At 38.4% G+C, this 22,817-nt stretch overlaps 1 protein-coding gene across 3 annotated transcripts in view; it reads right to left on the minus strand.

Moving 5' to 3' along the window:
• NT5C2 (5'-nucleotidase, cytosolic II) overlaps positions 1-21,453 on the minus strand; it is a 105,967-nt gene extending 84,514 nt beyond the window's left edge. For 2 of the 3 annotated variants that reach the window (XM_054581448.1, XM_054581445.1), the window contains exon 1: positions 21,377-21,453. The gene's annotated coding sequence lies outside the window, so the exon portion shown is untranslated. Of the gene's footprint in view, positions 1-20,556; positions 20,734-21,376 lie in introns of those variants that run through there. The other variant, XM_054581446.1, reaches the window with a different exon arrangement.
• Positions 21,454-22,817: the final 1,364 nt, after the last annotated feature.

Raw genomic sequence — 22,817 nt, forward strand, 5'->3', positions numbered from 1 at the left:
TCTGGGACTGTTTAACTCTCTGTAGACTCAGGCTTGGCTGACTACCCAGAAAGCAGGAATGCCAACCGAACATCATGCCCCCCAGGAAAGAGGTTAATGAATGTATAGAGTGTGGATAACTGCCTAATGTTACTTATTAACTTAGAAATGCACTATTCATTCTAGTGGTCTACGTGACTACTCACTATATGGTTTTACTATTAACCCCCTATTAAAAAAAAAAAAAAGACCCTTGCCCGAGAGGGGAGTGGATTTCTTCCCAGCCAGCCACTATTGGGTGCAAGCAGCCACTCTGCCCTTGTATGTACCATATTTTGCTGTGTATGTGCACTGTTTTGCCCAAATTTTTGAGGGAAAAATAAGTATGCACATTATACATGGATAGTACCTCACATACCTTGTATCTACTGCTCTTGTAGTTTGTAATTATTTGTTACATAAAATTTCTTGTATTGTTCAAAAATAATTGCTAAAATTCCGTTATAATACAAAAAACAAGTACCTAAATACAAAAAAATAAATAATTGAATTAAAAGATTAAAACAAAAGATTCTTTTCCCTGAAAGTTTGGGCAAAAAATATGGGTGCATTATACACAGCAAAATACAGTAAATTTCTCCTTTTAAAGCTCTTATGAATTTGAATAAGGCTACATGTCAGCTCTTTTTAACTGATCCTGAATTTAGACTTTTGGGGCTTTCTCCCAACACACTCAAAATTCAAATTCCTTAAAAAGAGTGATAAAGAGAAAGCATTAAAAAGCAGCTGGACACACAATAGAGTATACAGATGTCATTAAAAAACTGTACACCTGAAATTTCCATAATATTATTAATCAATGTTACCCAAGTAAATTTTGTTTTAAAAAAATCATAGGAAAGGTAAATTCTTACAAAGGAGGAAGAAGTCAGGGACTTCTAATCAAGATGGCATAGTAGGTGAATGCTATGCTTGCCTCCTCCCACAACCACATCAAAATGACAACAAGATTAGAACAATCACCCATGAGAACCACCGGCCTCGCTGAACAGAACTCCTATAACTAAGGACATAAAGAAGAAGCCACCTCAACACTGGTAGGAGGGCTTGAGATGCCAAATGGGCTGGTTCCACATCCACATGCGGGGGTGAATCAGAAGGGATATCTTGACTTTGCAGGTCCCAGCCCCATACAGGGAGAGGAGTCCCCACAATAGCTGTCTGTGAAAATCAACAGGGACTCAGTCCTGGGGAGATGGAGGGCAGCTGCAGACCCAGATGTCATCTTAAAAGGCAAGAGCACAGATTTACTTACAAACACTCACTCTAAGCACCAAGTAGGAACAGTGCTAGAGACATATGGAGAAGAGCTAAATTGTCTGATTTCAAGGCAAGGGCTGCAGGAACAACTCTCTGCCCTGAAGGGACAACCCTCTCCCAGACTAAAATGCCAGCAAGTGCCATCATTGTTCCTTTGTTGAGCCCTCCCAAACAAAGCCTCAAGACCCAAGTGGACACCAAATCTGAGTCTCCATTAACCTGGCTAACAGGGCTCTCTCCCCACCCTGGTGATTCTGAGACCCAGCCCAAACAATTCGCATGCCCTGACTGAACCACTGAGAAGCTAATCCACACAAGCAACCAGCCCGGGCCTGCACTACAGAGTAGAATCCGTCCAATGTCCACAAACCACAAACAAGCAGCAGTTGGTCTGTGTGCCTTGTATTTCTTGCAAAGTAGTCCTCCTGCACTAGTGGCGGCCAGACTCAATTCAAAGCATAACCACTCCAAGTAGCCTCCAAGCCCAGCACAGCCATCTACCAACCATAGCTCACTTTTCAACTACAACTAGGTGCCCCTGGGCTGGACACAGGCAGTGGCTGATCCTGACCTACACCACAGCCCCTCCCAAGAGACCCCAGAACCACCACACCTGGTAGCCAACTTCAGACCACAGAGAGTTCCCATTAAATTACCGCTGCAAAAACACCCAAAGGGGTGGATTTTGGTAGGCACCAGAGTCCTGCTAAATCAAATCCCACTCCATGAGGTCAGACCCTGCACAACAGCTTCTCCGCTGCTGTCAGGGCCAGTCCTTACAGCCAGTCAGCCTGAGGGTCAATCCCACCCACTGATGTGCCAACAGCAACCAAGATTCAATTGCAATAGGAGGGTAAAAACAACTCACACAAGAGACACCTCTGGAGCATCCAGGTTAGATCAACAGGGAAACCGCACCATGAGCCCCACAGGACAACTACTACCTAGGGTCACTCTGCCAAGATTGGGAGATAAAGCAAATTATCTAATACATAGAAACAAACACAAGGAGGCTGCCAAAATGAGGAGACAAAGAAACATGTCCCATATGAAAGAACAGGACAAATCTCCAGAAAAACAACTAAACATAATAGAGACAAGCAATCCACCAGATGCAGAGTTCAAAAACAGGTCATAAAGCTGCTCAATGAAGTTAGGAGAAGAGCAGATTATCTCAGGAAGCAGCTCAACAAAAAGATAAAAAACATAAAAAAGGAGATAAAAAATAAAAAGAACTAGTCAGAAACGGAGAATACAATAACTGAAATGAAGAATACATTACATAGACTCAATAGCAGATAAGCAGCAGCAGCAAAGAATCCCATCAGTGATTTGGAAGACAGGGTAGCAAAGAACACCCAATCATAATAGCAAAAAGAGAAAAAGAATCCAAAAAATGAGGATAGTTTAAGGGACCTCTGGGACATCAACCATAACAATGGGTACCAGAAGAAGACAGCACGGAATTAAATAACTATTTGAAGAAACAATGACTGAAAACTTCCCTAACCTAGCAAAGGACATACAACTCTAGAAAGTGCAGTCCCAAACAAGATGAACCCCAAAAGGCTACATCAAGACACATCATTTAAATGCCAAAAGTTAAAGACAAAGCGAGAATCTTAAAAGCAGCAAGAGAAAAGCATTTACCTACAAGGGAGCTCCCATAAAACTGTTAGCTGATTTCTCAACAGAAACATCACAGGCCTGAAGGGATTGGCACAGAAGTGATGACAAGCAAGGACCTACAATCAACATTACTCTACACAGCAAGGCTATCATTTAGAGACAGAGAGCTTCCCAGACAAGAAAAAGCTGAAGGAGCTGATTACCACCAAACCAGTATTACCAAAAATGTTAAGGAACTTCTTTAAGAGAAAGAAAAAAAATCAATACTATGAGTAAGAAAATATAGTTAAAAAAAAAAATCTCACAGATATAGGCAAACACATAATAAAAGCAGTGGATCAACAAAAGAAGTACAACTATTTTAGAACCAAAACTAGTACAAAAAGCTAAAAGCCCAAAGTAGGAAAATCATGTATAATTTACAACAAAAATTAAGGGATACACACACACACACACACACACACACACGAAGGGAAAAAAAAAAATGACAAAAATTGCCCTGGCCAGTATGGCTCAGTGGGTTGGAGCATCATCCCATAAGCTGGAAGGCTGCAGGTTTGATTCCCAGTCAGGGTACATGCCTCAGTTGCAGGTTCAGTCCCCAGCCAGGGTGTAAATGAGAGGCAAGTGATCGGTGTTTCTCTCTCATATTGGTGTTTCTCTCCTTCTGTTCCCCTCTCTCTGAAATCATGTCCTCCAATGAGGATAAAAAAATAAAAAATAATAATAATGAAAAAAACATAAAAGTAAAAGGCGGTGTAAAAATGGCAATGATTTTAAAATGTGTACCAGCCCTGACTAGCATTGCTCAGTGGCTTGCCAGTTCAATTCCCAGTTGGGGCACATGTCTAGGTTGGGGGCCTGGTTCCCGTATTGGGGAGTCTAAGACGAAACCAATTAATGTTTCTATAGCACATCAATATTTCTTTCTCCCTCCCTTCCCCTCTCTAAAAAATAAATAAATTTCTCACACATCGGTATTTCTCTCCCTTTCTTTCTCCCTTCCTTCCCCACTCTTAAAAATGAATAAAATCTTTAAAAAATTAATAAAGTAAAATGTACTTGAGCTTAAGCAACCATCAACTTACAACGGACTGCTCTAAACATTGCCCGGTTTATATAAAGCACATAATACCCACGAAGCAAATATGTACAAGAGATATACAATAAAGAGAAATAAATCCAACTACAACACTACAGAAAGTTATCAACATACAAGAGAAGAGGGCAGTAATAAGGAATAGAAAAGAACTACAAAAACAATCAGAAAACAATCAAATGGCAATAACTACACAACTATCAATTACTTTAAATGTAAATGGATTCAATGTTACAATGAAAAAAACAAATGGATAAGTAAATAGTACATATGTGGACGTGTGTGGGGGTGTGTGTGTGTGTGTAATGGAATATTACTTGGCCATAAAAAAAAAGAATGAAATCTTACCATTTGTGACAACATGGATGGACCAAAGGTATTGTGCTAAGTAAAACAGGTCACATAGAGAATGACAAATACTATATTATTTCACTTATATGTGGAATCTAAAAAACAATAAACAAGCAAGACAGAAGCAAACTCACAGATGCAGAGAGCAAACTGATGGTTGCCAGATGGGAGGGTGGTTGAAAGGCTGGGTGAAAAATGTGAGGGGATTAAGAAGTACAAATTGGCACACAGTTACAAAATAGTTATGGGGATGTAAAGTACAGATTAGGGATTATAGTGAATAATATTGTAATAAATATCCATGATGTCAGGCGGGTGCAAGAAGACTTACTGAGGTGATCACTCTGAAAATTATGTAATGCCTAACCAACTATGCTATACATCTAAAGCTAATATAATATTGACTATCAAGTGTAACTGAAAAATTAAAAACATTGTTTAAAGGAGAAAATAATCAAATACTCAAGAAAAATTAAATAAAATCTGAATTTCCAACTTAAATAGAAGCCAGAAAGACACATTACATAGGGAATAAAAAAGCATTATTTCTCATTTGAGGCAGTGAAACCAGAGGAAAGTAGACAAACATATTTAAAATACTAAAAGAAAAAAAAACTGTCCACTTAGAATTCTTTACCTGGCAAAAATACCTTTCAGGAATTAAAATAAAGACTTTTTCAGACATCCAAAAGCTGAAAGAAATCCTCAATAGTAAACAAAAAGAAGTTTTAAGGGAAGTCCCTCTGGTAAGAATAAAATAATACCAGATGGAAATCAATATACATAAAGGAATGAACAAATATTAGAAATTTTTTCCTACTTAGTCTTTTTAAAAGATAACTGCTTGGAACAAAAGTAATAACCATGTACCATGAGGTTTATAAAACACGTAGAAGTAAAAGGCATGACAGCAATAGACCAAAAGTATGTAGCTGCAAAACAGAAATACAGTATTGTAAGATTTTTATACTATACATGAAACAATATGTCACTTGAAAGCTGACTGCAACAAGGTAAAGATGCATATCATATACCATAAAACAATAAAAAAAAAAATAACACCAAACTATACAGCTAATAAGGCAACAACAAAAAAATAAACTGGAAAGAAAAAAGAATCCCCAAAATAAGAGATAAAAAGAGGAAAAGGAAATAAAGAATAGGATAAACAGGGAAAAATAGCAAGGTAAAGTAATTTTACTCAACCATATTTTAAAAACCACATTAAGTTTAAAATACCTATGCACTCCAATCAAAAAGCTGGAATGGTTATATCGATATTAGTCAAAGTATACTTCAGAATATTACCAGGGGTAAGGAGGCTCATTTCTTAATGTTAAACAGGTCAACTTATCAAGAACACATACTAACAATGCTTACACACATCTAATAGCAGGGCTTCAAAATTCACAAAGCAAAAACTGACAGAACTACAAGGAAAAGTTACAAGTCCACAATTATAGCTGGAGATTTCAATAATCTCTCAAAACTAACAAAATAAGTAGAGAGAATATCAATTAAGGGTAGAAAAGACTTGAAAACTATCATCAAACTTGACCCAATTAACATTTACAAAATAGTCTACCCAACAACTACAGAATATATATTCAAGTGCACAAAGAACATTTACCACCCCCTGCCAAATCATATTTTGAGCCATAACAAATCTCAACAAATTTTTTTAAAAGTCAAATCTTATCAATTATGTCCACTGGCCACAATGAAATTAAATTATAATAGAAAGAAATGTGGAAAATCCCAAAGTATCTGAAAATTAAACAACACACTTCTATATATACCACTGGTCAAATAATAAATCAAAGGAGATATTAGAAATTACTTTGAGCCTTGTCTGGTGTACCTCAGTGGGTTGGGTATCATCCTGCAAAATCAAAGGTTGCTGGTTGATTCCCATTCAGAGCACATGCCTGGATTGCAGACCAGGTCCCCAGCTGGGAGCGTGCCAGAGGCAACAATGCTTCTCTTGCATATCAATGTTTCTCTCCCTCTCTCTCTGCCTCCCTTGCCCTCTCTCTAAAAATAAATAAATAAAAATCTTTTTAAAAAAATTATTTTGACAGGCAGTAAAATCTCAGACATTGCTTATGGCAGTATGTTTTCTGATACATCTCCCCAGGCAAGGGAAACAAAACAAAAAATACACAAATGGGACTACATAAAACCAAAAAGTTTTTGCATAGGAAAGGAAACCATTAACAAAATTAAAAGATTACCTACTAAATGAACATATTCGCCAACAAAATTAAAAGATAACCTACTGAATGATAGAACATATTTGCCAATGATACATTTGATAAGGAGGTAAAACCCAAGTTTTATTTGAAAAACTTGTAAAACAACACCAAAAAAAAAAAAAAATCAAACAATCCAATTAAAAAATGGGCCAAAGAACTGAAATAGATGTTTCTCCAAAGAGGACATACAGATGGCCAGCAGACAGGAAAAAATGCTAAACATCACTAATCATCAGAAAAATGCAAATTAAAACCACAATGAGATTATCACCTCACACCTGTCAGAATGACTATCATCAATAAATAACAAAGAGCAATTGCTGGGGAGGATGGGGAGAAAGGGGAACCTTTCTGCACTGTTGGTGGGAATGCAGATTGGTGCAGCCACTGTGGAAAGCAGTACAGAGTTACCTCAAAAAATTAAGCCCTGACTGGTGTGGCTCAACAGGGTGGGCATCGTCCCGCAAACCAAAAGGTTGCTGGTTTGATTCCCACTAACGGCACATGCCTGGGTTGCAGGCCAGGTTCCTGGTTGGGGACATGCAAGAGGCAACCCATCAATGTTTTTCTTTCTCTCTTTCTCCCTACCTTCCCCTCTCTCTAAAAATATATGATCTTTTTTAAAAAATTAAAAGTGGAACCGCCTTATGAGAGACCAAAGAAAAAAAAAGTCATACAGTAAACAAACAGCAAAATGGCAAAAATAAAGACTTCCTTATCAGTGATTACTTTGAATGTAAGTGGTTTAAATACTCCCATCAATTTTTTTAAAAAAAGGCAGTTGACTGAAATAACTAAAAAAAATACTCTAGCTATAAATACTGTACATAAGAGGCTCATTTTAGATGCAAAGACACAAACTGAAAGTGAAATTGGAAGGATGCAAATAATCATCAAATAGAGCTAAGGTGGTTATATTACTCTCAGACAAAACTGACTCTTAAGTCCAAAATTTTATGAGACAAGAGAATGCATCATATATTGACAAAAGGGTGAATTTGCAAAGAATACATAGCAATTGTAAACATATATGCACCCCACTACAGAACCCCAAAATGTATAAAGCAGATACTGACATAAATAATTCTACCATAATAGTTGGAGACTTCAATATTTCACTTCCAATAATGTCTAGAACATTGAAGAGTGAACACTGATAAGGATATAGAGGGCCTGAACACCATAAACTTACTAAACCTGACACTAATAGACTGCTCCACTCAATAACAGAATACACATTCTTCTCAAGTACACACGGAATATTATACAGGATAACACTGTGTTCAACCAAAAAGCAAGTCTTTAAACAATAAATGTTCAAAAAACTGACCTATACAAAGTTCTCCTCCACAATGGAATGAAGCTAGAAATGAGTAACATAAGGAAAACTATAAAACTGACACATATGTGGAGTTTAACACTCTTTAATGGGTCAAAAAAGAAATCACAATAAAAACTAGAAAAGTTAAAGACAAATTAAAACAGAAATACAACATACCAAAACTAACGAGATGCAGTGAAGGCAGTACCCACAGGAAAATTTATAGCTGTAAAATGCCTTCATTGAAAAAAATTTCAAATCAATAACCTAAGCTTTACACATTGAGGAACTAGAATAGCAAAAAAATAAAATTAAATTTAAAAAAAATGAGCAAACTAAACCCAAACCCAGCAGAAGAAAGTTAATAATAAAGATGACAAATAATAAAGCAGAAAGAGAATTAAAAATAGAATCAATGAAAACAAAAGTCTGTTATTTGAACTGACCAGCATTGACAAACCTTAAATAGATTGACTAGGAAATAAACAATTAGGCAAATAACTAGAATCAGATGAAAGCAGGGACATTATTACTGACCACAAAGAGATAAAAATCAAATCCAAGAATATATTAAAAGAATAAAATATATCATGACCAAGTGGAGTCAATCCCAAGAATACGGGGATGATTTAAAATTCTAAACCAGTCAATGTAATGCACTACAGTAACAGACTAAATGAGAAAAACTGCATGATCATCTCAGTAGACAAAGAAAAATTATGAAACAAAATACAACATGCTTCCCTGATAAGAATTCTCAGCAAACTAGGAAAAAAGGGAACTTCCTTAGCACAATAAAGCACATCTACCACAAACTTACAATGTTCCCCGCACTAAGTTCAGGAAAAAAGAGATGTACACTCTTACTACTTCTACTCAGTATTGTACTGGAGGATCTATTCTAGCCAGTACAATCAGGCGCATCTCAGCAAATACAAAAGTTAATTCAAAATGGATCACAGACCTAATACAGGAAAAAAATCTTTGAGCTCTGAGTTAGTCAAAATTCCTAGTGCAACACCAAAAATATAATTAATTTTTAAAAAGTTGATAAATTAGACTTCATCAAAATCTAAAACTTCTGCTCTTCAAAAGACACTATTAAGAGAAGCAAAAGACAAGCTACACCAAAGGAGACAAGTTCTCAGTCTCATGGAGCTTACACTTTAATGGAGGAGCCAGAGGGTAACCAAATATTGAATGTATAATATTGTGTCATTTAGTAATAAGTGGTTTATGGTATAAGTCAAATAATAAGATGAGGAAATAAAGAATAATGGTCATATTGTAAATAGGAAAACCTTGGAAAGCCTCTATGAGGAGGTAGTATTTGTTCAGAGGCCTGAGTAAAAGTGAGGAAATGATACATAAAATAAAGCAATAAATAAACTTACCACGAGATTGGCATTACAAGTCATGTTAATCTGTTTTGTCTATTATGATCTATATAAATATGACTGATATAAAATATTTAAAATATTTTATTCCCTTAGGAAGGAAACAAAACAAAATTGTATTTTCATGTTGTCTTTCCATTAAAATGTTTTCTGTCTCTCCCATAAGAAAGAGGAGAGAAGCTGAAGGAAAATATTTACAAATCACACATCTGATAAAAGAACTTATATCCAGAATATATAAAGTGCTCTCAAAATGCAATACAGTAAGACAAACATCCAATTATTAAAACATAGACAAAAGAGTTCAACAAATGCTTCATCAAAAAAGATATTTAGATAGCAAATAAGGATATGGAATGCCGCTCAAAATAATTTATAACTAAGGCAATGCAAATTACAACAATGAGATTCCACTTACATGCCTATTAGAATGTTTAAAATTAAAAAGGCTGGCCCTAGCTGGTGTGGATCAGTGGGTTGCGTGCCCACCTGCGAATGGAAAGGTCACCAATTGGATTCCTGCTCGGGGCACATGTCTGGGTTGTGGGCCTTCCTGAGATGGGGGCGTGTGAGAGGCAGCCAATCGATGCTTCTCTCCCTCTCTTTCTCCCTCCCTTCCCCTCTGCCTAAAAATAAATAAAAATCTTTTAAAAAAATGGTTGGACAGATCTCATATATCTACATCTCAACCTTTCTATTCCTAAGTAATTATCCAAGATAATGAAAGCATATATTTATACAAAGATTTGTACACAAAATATCATTAGCAGTTTTGTAATAGCCAGAAACTGCCAACAACCCAAATGTCTATGAACAAGTTAATGGATAAGTTGTGGTAATTCATACAATAGAATACTACTATGCAATAAAAAGGAATGAACTACTGGTATACAACCTAAATAAATATCAAAATTATGCTGAGTGAAAGCAGTCAGACAAAAAAAGAGTACATACTATATGATTCCATTTACATAAAATTCTAGAAAATGCAAACTAATCTATAGTAACAGAAAACAGGTCAGTGGTTGCCTAGGTGGAAGAGTGAGAATGGGAAGAGGTCCAAGGACACTTTGGGGCGGGGAAAGGGGGTGGTAATATGTTCATTATACTGATTACTGTGATTGTTTCACAGGTGTATACGTAAGACAAAACTTACTGTACACTCTAAACATGTGCAGATTGTTGCATGTATTTATACCTCAATAAAACAATTTTTTTAAAGTCAGCTGTGGCTGGTGTGGCTCAGTGGGCTGAGTGACAGCCTGCGAACTGAAGAGTCACCAGTTTGATTCCCGGTCAGGGTACATGTCTAGGTTGCAGGACAGGTGCCGAGATGGGGGAGTGTGAGAGGCAACTGATCAATGTTTCTCTTACACAGAGATGTTTCTCTCCCTTTCTTTCTCCCTCCCTTCCCATCTCTCTAAAAATAAATAAATAAAATCTTTTAAAAATTTTTTAGAAATATTTTTTAAATGTTAGGATATTTTTCTCTTTCCTAACACATTAGAGCTAATAATTACACTAAGAAATGATTTTCTCCATATATTTTTTTTCCTTCAAATTACTTGAAAAAAAGCAAAGCACTTTCTTGGGTTACTCATGGATTAAACAAAATACATCTTATTTTAAAAATTCAACCTATAGTTTCAGCAAAGGTCACACAAAACTTTATTCAACTGAAAATATAAACATAATAACCATCTTATCCTAACATGAGGTAAAATCTGTCACGAAGTTGCTCTGGCTGTTGTGTGGCTCTGCCTGCGAACAGAAAGATTGCTGGTTACCAGTCAGGGCACATGCCTGGGTTGTGGGCCCAGTCCCCTGTTGGGGGTGTGTGAGAGGCAACCAATGTATGTTTCTCTCGCACATCAATGTTTCTCTTCCTCTCGTTCTCCCTTCCTTCCCCTCTTTCTAAAAATAAATAATAAATACAATTTTAAAAACAGAGGGTGGGAGGCCCTCTATTTTTAGGTGGATGGGGCAGGGGAAAGTGGTGGCAGAAAAAGGAAAACAAATGTGTTTGAAGAAAAAATAGTAGTAATAATAAAATCTGCCATGAAGTCTATACAGTTATGTGAAGGTAAAGGGTGAGATTTTGTTAAAACATTATCTTCAAACAGTTCTTCATATTACAGTTTTCCTATGATATTATCTAATACATCTCAGCATTACTATGACAGACTTTTGAACTCTATCCAGAGATAGTCTACCTAATGCTTAACTATATTGCATAGTGACAATAAAATTAAAGATAATGATTCTTTATCACCTGGCCCCCCCCCAAAAAATATGTTCCAAAAAGTAGGTAAACACTTATTTCATTTGTCACCTGTTCACAGTGTCAAGTTGAAGAGTAGTTTTTTCAATAGGGTACAGCAACAACTAATACTAAATAAACAGGTCTAAAATTGTAATTCCTATCAAACAGTGGTACAGTTACATAATTCTATTTCAATATAAAATATTCAGCATGCAAAGTACGAGAGGAACAACCAAAATGAATTCTTTAAGCATTTAAAATATCGTAGTCTCATACTTTAAAAATAATTCATGGGCAAGAAATACACAGTTCCCTTCACCAGTAACATCACCCTCACCCTCAAAGGGAAACCAGCTGCTCCAACAGCTCCAGGCAACTGCTGAAAACAGGAAGCAAAGAGTAACTGAAACTAGGGTAATCCTGGTTACCAACCTGCAGCCTGGTTAGCAAAGCCACTTTAAATGTCTGTTTCTGGACATGTCAACAAAGCCACTTTAAATGTCTGTTTCTGGACATGTCAATAATTCACTTGTAGCAAAGGTCTATTTGGCAAAGTGTTGAACACACATGGCAGTTTGAATCATATATTCATTTTTCTTTTTCTTTTTTTAGTGACCCAAACATATTTAATTAGTATTGTGAAATATCCCCTGCTCTATAACTTAGACAGAATATATTTTGGCATAATCATGACACTGTGTTTTAGATAAATATTTTTCAGTAACATCCTGTTGAGCAAACTTTTGAGTATGTACCTCCAATATAGTATGCACATTATTAAACATAAATTTTTAAAGAATAAGCTGAAAATAGAAAAGTTATGTTTTCTTCACCCTGGAAGACTACTGATCTGATTTTCTCAATCCCTTTGGTGATGGGGAGGTCCTACCAAACATTCATTTTTCAATTCAATTCAGTAAGTCTGTCCATATAGATAATAAAGTGATGATAACAGTAAGTAAATATGAACACTCAGTGTTTTACTAAACTTCATTGTAATTTATTTTGTGTTTCAAATATAAACCTTGGGCCCTGGCTGGCATGGATCAGTGGACTGAGTGCCGGCCTGCTAACCGAAGGTTCCTTGGTTCGATTCCAGTCAGGGCATGTGCCTGGGCTGGGGGGGGCGGGGCGGGCGGGGGGCGGCACATGAAAGGCAACCGCACATTGAAGTTCCTCTCCCTCTCTTTCTCCCTCCCCCCCTAAAAATAAATAAAATCTTTAAAAAATATATATAAAGCTTGGTGTTTATAAGTTTTATAATCAACCATTCTCATTCTAAGAACACAGAGCACTGCTCCAAAACTTAAATGGAAAGGATAATGTTGTATGGTTTCTTCAAACTTCTCACCAACCTGAAATTTACTTTAGTCCTCGTAAATACAATCTTAATTGTATATTACACATATTAAAATACTTTACAGAAGAAAAATTAAAGCTATATCCTCCATCTGCATACCTGGTATCATACTAAGTAGGCACATTTTACACACAGCCCTTGATAACCTTAGTCCTTGACACATGAGCAAGTAGTAGTTTTAAATAGTTCATGACAAAGAGGTTTAGTTCATTTTTCATTTCGGTATTCTCATTCAGAGTTCTTTGCATCATTTGTCCCAGATTGTACTACATTCCCATCAAAGGCCAACTTCAGTTTGCATACCAAGTGATGCAGACAGCTAACAAATTCAAATAGAACTGCACTTAACTATCTACACATATCACTTGCTATTTTCTTACCTTGCTTTTTCTTTTTTGCACATTAATACCTCCAGACATAAACATATTTGACAGTTTGTGTCCTGTCAATCCCTTTCTCTAAAATGGAAGCTCCCTGAGGGTGAGATTTACTGAGTTTGCTTCTAAATCTCCAGTTCCTTGAACAGTCTGATACACACAGGCAGAAATAAATGAACTCTTAAACCTTTAAACTTGAGCTCTTTGCCTTTCAGAAGCTAATTCTATGTAAACCTGAAAATGCAAGAATATCGTACAAGTTCCTTTTAATGCTCTAAATGAATCTTTATGAAATCTTACTCTTGGTTCAGAAATGCTTAAGATTCTTGGCTTGATTAATGCACTATGTTGCTAATGTTAGGACATGAGGCCTCAGGACAAAAGTCCCTTGTTCGCTGATGGAAAATAAAACTGAGAAGAGATCTTGTCAACTGAGATGCAGTACCTGTTGCCTTGACAATTTGCTTTTCTTATTCAAGCAACAACATATTCCAATTTCTAATGTGAAACTGTAAATAGAATATGTAAGTTTATTTCTATGTTCCTAAAGTTTCAAAATTATACAAAAAAGACCTGAACTTGTTATGTTCTCCTAAATATTCTTCTGCTGTTATTCCTAGAATTCCATTATCTCTGCCATACCACACAGAATGCTACTTATTCTGTATCAGCAATATTAAGGCTGCATCTGACTGAATGTTTTGAGCAATACCAGACCTTCAGTGAATGCTTACTGACACAAAGGAGTAAGAGAGCGTGTAAAGAAAACATTTTAGAAGACTGGGCTTGAGGATATATAGTATGCCATCTATTTTTTCAAAACATAGCTATAAATAACTAAGGTCTTTCAAAAGCATAAAGGTAACAGCGCCAGTTTCTATAATCAGCCAATACATACTTTGTGTCTTTAGTAATGATTCTTGAATATTCTTTTAAAAAGTATGTAAAGCCCTGGCCAGGTGGCTCAGTTGGTTGGAGCATCATCCTGTACACCAAAAACGGTTGCAGGTTTGAGTCCCCTAATCAGGGCACATACCTAGACTGTGAGGTGTTTACAGGAGGCAACTGATTGATGTCTGTCTGTCTCCCCCCGACCCTTGGTCCTGTCTCCCCTCTTCCTTCTCCTTTCCCTCCCCCACCTCTCTCTCTACCCCCCTCCCTCTCCCATCCCAAAATGAATAAACATATCCTTGGGTGAGGAATTTTTTTTAAAATAAGTAGGTAAAAAAATTCTGCTTTATTATTTTTTTAACTCATTTTTTATGAGTTTCAAATAAGCTCCTACTCACCATTCCAATTTTAGCTGTTATCTTTCCTCTTACAAAATAAAGAGAGAAAAATCAGAAAGGCAGAAATAATCACCACTGTATTTCCACCTTTTTGTATATAAATGGCTTAGTCCATCTATTTGGTAAAAACTCAGAGATATGCATGTGTTCAGTGCCTTAATAATGCTAACATAATAAAAGCTAACATTTATTATAGAATGGTCACTCTTTTTAATGTCTTACTCTAAGCACTACACATATTCTCACAGCAACAGTACGAATTAGGTACTACCTTCATTATACAAAGTAGGAAACAGCATAGGCAAGTTACATAATTTGACAGAGGTAATAGAATTATACTTGTGGTGAAGTGTGCAGATTCTAGACCCACAATGTGTGGGTTCAAACCTGGCTCCAGCACTAATGAGCTCTAGTTTCTTCCACTCCAAAATGGTTAGATTTAGTACATTAGTAACTGTGAGGTGCTAAGAATGGTGGCTGACACACAGTCCTTAATAAATTATTTACAATGCAAAAACCCATGGTGTTTAATACCTGCAGCATCTGCACAATGCAGAACTCGATGTCTGAAGGAATGTTACAGCAGCTTTCTATTTCCAGAGTCAAAACTTCAGAGTACTTCATTAGATGTCAAGGGCTATACAATTTCACACATTTTTTTTTCATGTCTATCTAAATATCTTAAATCTAATCTATTACCTGTAGGCAGAATTTTTCCCCCTAAAAACTCTTAGTTCCACATAAAATTATCTCATAAAATCTACTACAGAAGTAAATAAGTTAAGGCTAAAAGTATGGCATTTACTGACTTCAGACTTGTGAATGTTTACTCTCCAAGTTACAACTCGGTCTTATTTATAACATGATACCAGTTAAACTCATAGATATACCCTAAAATTCTTACAATTTTTTCAAATCTTCACCTGAGAACATCCTCAATGACTTCTGAGAGAGAGAGAGACAGACAAACATGGATGTGAAACAAAAACATCAACAGATTGCCTCCCATACATACCCCAAAGAGGGATCAAAACCTCAGCCTTTTGGTGTGGGGGATGATAAGCCAACCAACTGAGCCACCAGGCCAGGACAAAATTCTTACAATTTTGACACAGAGTGTTTGAGCTGTTTCAACCTATATACTTTTAGCCAGCTTACTTAGCAGCTCTAAGACATAAACTTGAGATACACGTGTCTACCTAGATCTCAATGTGACTAGTTTAAAAAGTTTGCCAAATGTTTTCCCCGGATAACTAGAAAAATATGTGTAATAGTCATCCTCACAAGCAAATTGCTTTAGGGAAAAAAACTGTAAAGTAATGGAAATCTGTAATGTAAAACATTTAGACTGTAATAGATAAGTCTAAATGTTTACTTTCTACTGTTCTGGCCCAAATTTAGAACCTAACATAAGCTGTCCTGTCCTTATGAATTTATAGAGAATAATTTTAGGACAAAAACAATGACAGAAAAAGGATGTATAACACAAATGTTAAATGAACACCATATTAAAGGTAGGCTAAGAAATAATAACACCATATATAAACCTACATATGTAAAACAAAACCATTTATCTTTTAGAAGAAAATAGAGACTAACAGCCTTATGACACCAAGGTAGGGAAGGCTTTGTAGCACAAACTGTAAAGGGGGACAAATATGACTGTTAAAACGTAAAGCTTATTCCTGCCAGAACACTTCATCTGAATCAAACCCTGAGGAGTCCTGGCCAGTGTGGCTCACTGGTTGGAGTGTCATCCCACAAGCAAAAGTTTGCAGGTTCGATTTCAGGTCAGGGCACATGCCTAGTTTGCAGGACCATCAGGGCGCGGGTTACCCCTGGTCCCAGTGCAGATCCCACTCTGGGTGCGTAGGAAGGCAACCAATTGTTGCCTTTCTCGCACCAGTGTTTCTCTCTCTCACTAAAAAAGCAAATGAAAATGTCCGGGGCGGGGGTTGGGGGGGGGGAGAATGAGGAAATGACCAGACAAATCCAAATTGAGGGACATTCTACAAAACAACTAGCCTGTAGTCTTCAAATATAGTCATATTATGTAAACAAAAAGTTGGAGACTTTTTGTGCATTGAAAGTAACTAAAGGGACATGGCAACTAAATGCAATTCATGATCGATGACTAGATCCTGGACCAGGGACGCTAGACGCTAATTAAGGTCATTATGGGGACCACTGAGAAATTTTCAATATACACTGGATATTAGATAACAATGCTAAATTATTATTCATGTTAAATGTGGTAATTGTACTGCAGTCTGTAGTACATCATTGTTCTTAGGATATTCAACTATGAATTCTTATTTCTGCAGGACTAAAAGTTTTCAAATAAAAAGCAGAAGTAAAAATTTAACACCTGCCCTGGCTGGTGTGGCTCAGTGGATTGAGCACCAGCCTGTGACCCAAAAGGTCACTGGTTTGATTCCCAGTAAGGGCACATGCCTGGGTTACAGGCCAGGTCCCCAGTGGCGGGAGTGTGAGAGTCAACCGATAGGTGTTTCTCTCACATAAAGAGGTTTGTCTCCCCCTCTTTCTCCCTTCCTTACCCTCTCTCTAAAAAATAAATAAAATATTTTTTAAAATGTAAAACCTCTGCACAACAGAAAGTAAAGAGGAACTATACAGTGAGAAGATATCTGCAACACCACAACTGAGAGAGGATCAATATAAAGTATAAACAGAGCTACAGCCCTGGCTGGGGTGGCTCTGCGGATTGAGAGCTGAACCAAAGGGTCACCAGTTCACTTTCCAGTCAGGGCACATGCCTGGGCTGCAGGCCAGGTCCCCAGTAGGGGGCGCGTGAGAGGCAACCACACACTGATGTTTCCCTTTCTCTCCTTTCCCCTGACTAAAATTAAAATCTTAAAAAACAAAAGCACACAAAACTGCAATGTTTAAAAAAAGAGAGAGCTACAAACCAAAGACAGAAAAGCAAACAAGACAGCAGAAAAGAGAATGAAAGATATAAATAACAATTTGCAGAAAAAGAAACTTTACAATATATGAATGTAAAGAAGTTTAATGTCACTTATAATCAGGGAAAAGCAAATTAAAATGAAATTTAATTTTGCTCTAAAAATTAAAAGTCTGACAATATCAATGTTTGTAAAGATATAGCAAAACGGGAACTCTTATGCCTTGACTGGTATAGTTCAGCTGGTTGGGTGTCATCCCACAAAGCAAAAGGTCTCCAGTTCAATTCTCGGTCAGGGCACATGCCTGGGTTTCGGGTTCAGTCCCTGGTCAGACAAGGGCAGGTTCAAGAGGCAATCAATTAATGTTTCTCTCTCACATCGATGTTTCTCTCCTTCCCTTCCCCTCTCTCAAAAAATAATCTTTTTTAAAAAATGGGAACTCCCACAACCTACTATCCTGGAAATTTTGTATTTAGTACTTTGGAAAATAATTTGGCATTATGTAATAAAGTTGAAGATCCTTTTACCCTATACCTAAGAATTCCCTAGGTTTAGAATTCTCTCTCACATGTAAACAAGATGACACATCCAAGAATGTGTATTACAGCATTAACAGCAAAAAAATCAGAAATACCTGAACATCCATAAAGATACATCTATCAACATGGATATATATCAAAAAACAATGTTGTTATTATCAACAAGATAAGTATTAAGTTTGAAGAGACTATGGAGAAAAGGGAACACTCATTCACTGCTGGTGGGAATGTAGACTGGTACAGTCACTGTGGAAAACAGTCTGAGATTCCTCAAAAAAGAAAGAAGAGTTACCATATGACCCAGCAATGTCTCTCCTGGGTATCTACCCAAATAACTCGAAAATATACATTCACAAAAATATATACACCCCCTAGGTTCATTGCAGAATTATTCACTGTGGCCACGACATGGACACAACCCAAATGTTTGATAGAGGATTGGATAAGGAAGATGTGGTACCTATACACAATGTAATACTACCCATAAAAGACAAAATACTGCCATTTGCGACAACATGGATGCCCCTTAAGAATATTACGCTAAATGAAATAAATCAGTCAGAAAAAGCTAAGAACCGTATGATTTCACTCATATGTGGGGTATAAAACTGAAACTTGTGGACACAGACAGGGTAGTTGCCAAAGGGAAGGGGTTGGGGGGGGGTGGAATGGACCCAATATATGGCGACAGAAGATGGTTTGACTTTAGGTGGTGGGCAGGCACACAGTAGAATATACAGATCTCGTGTCACAGAAAGGTACACTTGAAACCTATATGATCTTATTAACTAATGTCACCCCAATAAGTTTAATAAATTTTTTAAGTGTTGAACAAAAAAGTTGAAGAATCACATATATATTAAATAAGAATATATGCACTTCTGTGGATACATACACATTATGGGAATAATAATTACTGAATTCTATGAGTGTTTACCGGTGGGAGAGGGCAAGAGAGTGGAATAGGACAGCAAAGATTCACACAGGCCACAACTATATCTGTAATTTTATCCCTTCAAAAAATACAGAGTCTGGCAGAAGGCTTGTTTGAGTGTGGTTGGTAGGGTAAAGCGAATGTTTTGCATGAGATGGCCAGTAATTTGAACATTTCACCTTTAAAAGGTCACATGGTGTGCCTGAGTGATATTATTACATTACAGAATTACATACTTATGATTTTCTAATAAAAGGGTATGTAATTAAAAAGGGGGTGTTATTTGTGCCAGACCCTGTATAATGAAAAGAGAGCACAATTAGAAAATGAGGGGGAACACACGAACTAAATATGATGGTCTATAATTAGACAGTCGTTACGCTATTTTCTGTAGGTTTGGAATTTCATATTTCAAAATAAATTTAGCTTTTCAGTGGCTGTGAAGCTGGGGAGATAAGGAGTGGGGGGCTAGGACACTGGATCTCAACTGGAAAAGAGCATAATTACAAATGTGATAAAGTTGGTTTTTTTAGTATTTCACTGAATTAAGCTTTTTGGTAAGAGAGTTAAGCAACAAAAAGACACATTAAAAAAATATATTCTGTGTGCTTTCTTTCCCCCATGAAACAGTAGAAATAACAGAGGCAGATGAATAAATTATCCCTCCTCTTAACATTCCACTGTAATTTGGCTTTCCTTAGGCATATACACCTGATGTCACTACAGTAGGCTGCCAGGTACTGTAAGTGAATTCTATCTATATAAATCTTTCTACAATTATAAATTTTTGGGAACTTGCAGCTGATTGTAAATTTTCATACAATAGAATCAAATTTTAGAACTGAATGAAACCTTGCAGAACATCTCCTTCAGCCCTCTTACTTTGCAGATTAGTTGATTACTAAATTCTAAAATCTAAATTCTGGATTACTGAGGGTAACACAGAACCCTCTACTGCTGAAATGTAGTGGCTTATATTGCAATAGAAATGCATTTCAGAGATAAAGCCTGCGTGTGTTACCACCAGCCCAGCATGCGGAGTTGATTTTAATTGCTAACTAGCTCTGTCTTCTTTAACTAAACCTCTTCAGGCCTGGATGTCTTCATCAGGAGAAATCTAATTATGGTTGAAGTGTCGTGGTAAATATTTAAAAGACCTGAACAACATTAAGTCGCCACGTAATTGGCACTGTTTCAATACTCTTTCACATTACAGACAGCAGCGTTTGCATTCGCTGCCTCGAGAGACAAAATGAAAAGTGTACAGATAATCATGAAAAAAACCTGTCCGCACCAAGAAACACACACACACACACACACACACACACACACACACACCCCGCCCCCTCCCCCGACACGGTGACTAGTCATTGCGGAGCACTGTTATTTTACAACTCTCAAACACAACGGCCCAAAAGACGAAAGCACGGAGAAAAATATAAACTTGATACCAGCTCTACCTACTGCTTCTAAAAGCTTGAGGCCTACTGGAGTCAAACCCCCAAAACGTGCTTACACCTAATGGCTGAGGCCTCAAATCTGCAGCTCACTCCCGGCTCTCTGGTTTCAGGGGTCCCAGGAAAGGGAGAGGAACAGACCGCCACTGAACAGCTGACTCCTGACTTGGGAACCATTTGGAAATGTTTTTATGGCGGCCTGCCATTCGATGTGAGCTTTCCAGGAAGTGCTGCAACGACAAAACTGGCGTGCGGGCTATCAACTTCTTGTGGTTCTTACAAAACACCGTCAGCCTTGCATCCTACCACAGCGGCCGCTAGCTTCCCGGGTCGACCCGGAACGCGCCACGGTGGGAAGTTGGTTAAGATGGGCGGAAAAGCTGGCCTCGGGCGCGGACGAGAGAAGAGCCGGCGTCACTCAGAAAAAATAGGCAGACCTGAGTAAAGGGGCGTTTCCCTGAGGCAGGATGGGGGCTGCCACCACCGTGAGAAAAATGCTGGGGGTGGGAGGAGGAAAGAACGCAGAGAGGTTGGTTTCGAGGCGGCGGAGGGCCGCGAACCAGAGCGAAGGCGGGTCCGAGCCAGCCGAGCGGAGAAACAATGGCGCGAGCGTGACGTGAGGCTAGGGGCGTCGCCGCGGCAAGCAGGAAGGGGCTGCCCAGAGGCAGGGGCGACCCGGGGCTGCAGGGCGTGCGAAGACGCGGGTGCAGAGTCGCGGGGCCCGCCGGGCGTGAGAGAGGGGCCTGAGGGGTGCAGGGAATAGGGGTAGGGGGCGGCCCCCGCCTCGAGTAGCGCGCACGGCCTCGCACCCTCCTTCCTCTCAGGCTCGCTCGCTAGACCCCTCCTTCCCCTCCCGCCAGCCGAAGTCGCCGTACTCACCGTCCCCACCGCACGGCAGCAATCCTAGCGCGCAACTGCCGCAGCCGCCTCAGCGCGCACCCTCCTCACACTCGCCGTCTCGGCCCCGCCCCCAGCTCGCGCCAACCAGGGACCGGCGCGCTGTTCCGACACCCGGCTCCGCCGCAGAACCAGGCTGCAGCGACGCTCCCTAGAGGCGCGGCCCGAGGGAAGCGGCGATGCGGACCTGTGGCTCGGTTCCTCTATCGGGTCTGCGGTTCCTCAAACAAGAGCACAGCCGTAGTTACCCAGCTATGGGGTGACGCACACTGACAACCCTTACATGTCCTTTATGTCTATATCCCTTGGCCTTCGCCGGGGGTCCCTCGGGAGGGCGCCAGACTACCTCGCCCGTTTCTGCTGCCTCTCGGCGTACTCTCTGAGCCTTTCCTTTAGTGGGGGGAGGGCACATCATTTTTCCCAGTCACAGAATCTTCTAGTCCGGCAGACTTCAAGGTCCCTCGAGTCCAAAGCCCCATATCAGGCCTGAATCCCACTGATGACCAGAAGTACCCACTTTGGAGTGTCAAAATTGTAATAGAAGTTCCACCGCTTAACAAATTGTTTGGCACACTGGGAGAGTTACCTGACCTCACAATACCCAGCATTCTCTCATCTGCAATACAGGCATAGATAACAATGCATCATAGGGTGTTGGCGGAATGAAATAACAGAGGGAAGTTGAGCATCTTTTCACGTGTCTGTTGGCCATCTGTATGTTCTCTTTGGAGAAATGTCTGTTCAGGTCCTCTGCTCATTTTTGTAATCGCATTGTTTGGGGTTGTTTTTTTTCGGGGTGGGGTGTGTGTGTTGTTGTTGTTGTTTTGGTGTTGAAGTTGTATGAGTTCTTTATATATTTTGAATACTAATCCCTTATTGGATGTATCGTTGTGATATCTTCTTTCAGTAGGTTGTCTTTTCACTTTGCCGATGATTTCCTTTGCTGTGCAAAAACTCTTTAGTTCAATTGTAGTCCCATTTGTTTAGTTTTTCTTTTGTTTCTCTTGCCCAAAGAGACATATCCAAAAAAAATAAATAAATAAGTTACTAACAGCAATATCAGAGAGTTTACTGCTTCTGTTTTCTTCCAGGAATTTTATGGTTTCAGGTGTTAACATTTAAGCCAATCCGTTTTGAGTTTATTCTTGTTTACGGTATAAAAAAGTTGTCTGGTTTCATTCTTTTCCATTTGTCCTGTTTTCCCAACACCCTGTATTGAAGAGACTGTCTTTACCCCATGGTACATTCTTGCCTTCTTTCTCAGATTAATTGACCATACAGGTACAACACCACTAATCATCAGGGAAATGCAAATTAAAACCATAATGAGGAATCACCTCACACCTGCCAGAATGTCAGGATGGCTATCATCAATAAGTCAACAAACAACAGTGTGGCAAATTTGGCGGGGAAGCGGGTGGGT

The sequence above is a fragment of the Pteronotus mesoamericanus genome, unplaced genomic scaffold, assembly GCF_021234165.1.
Source record: "Pteronotus mesoamericanus isolate MK-2021 breed Mesoamerican mustached bat unplaced genomic scaffold, CSHL_Meso_final contig_657, whole genome shotgun sequence".
NCBI lineage: Eukaryota > Metazoa > Chordata > Mammalia > Chiroptera > Mormoopidae > Pteronotus > Pteronotus mesoamericanus.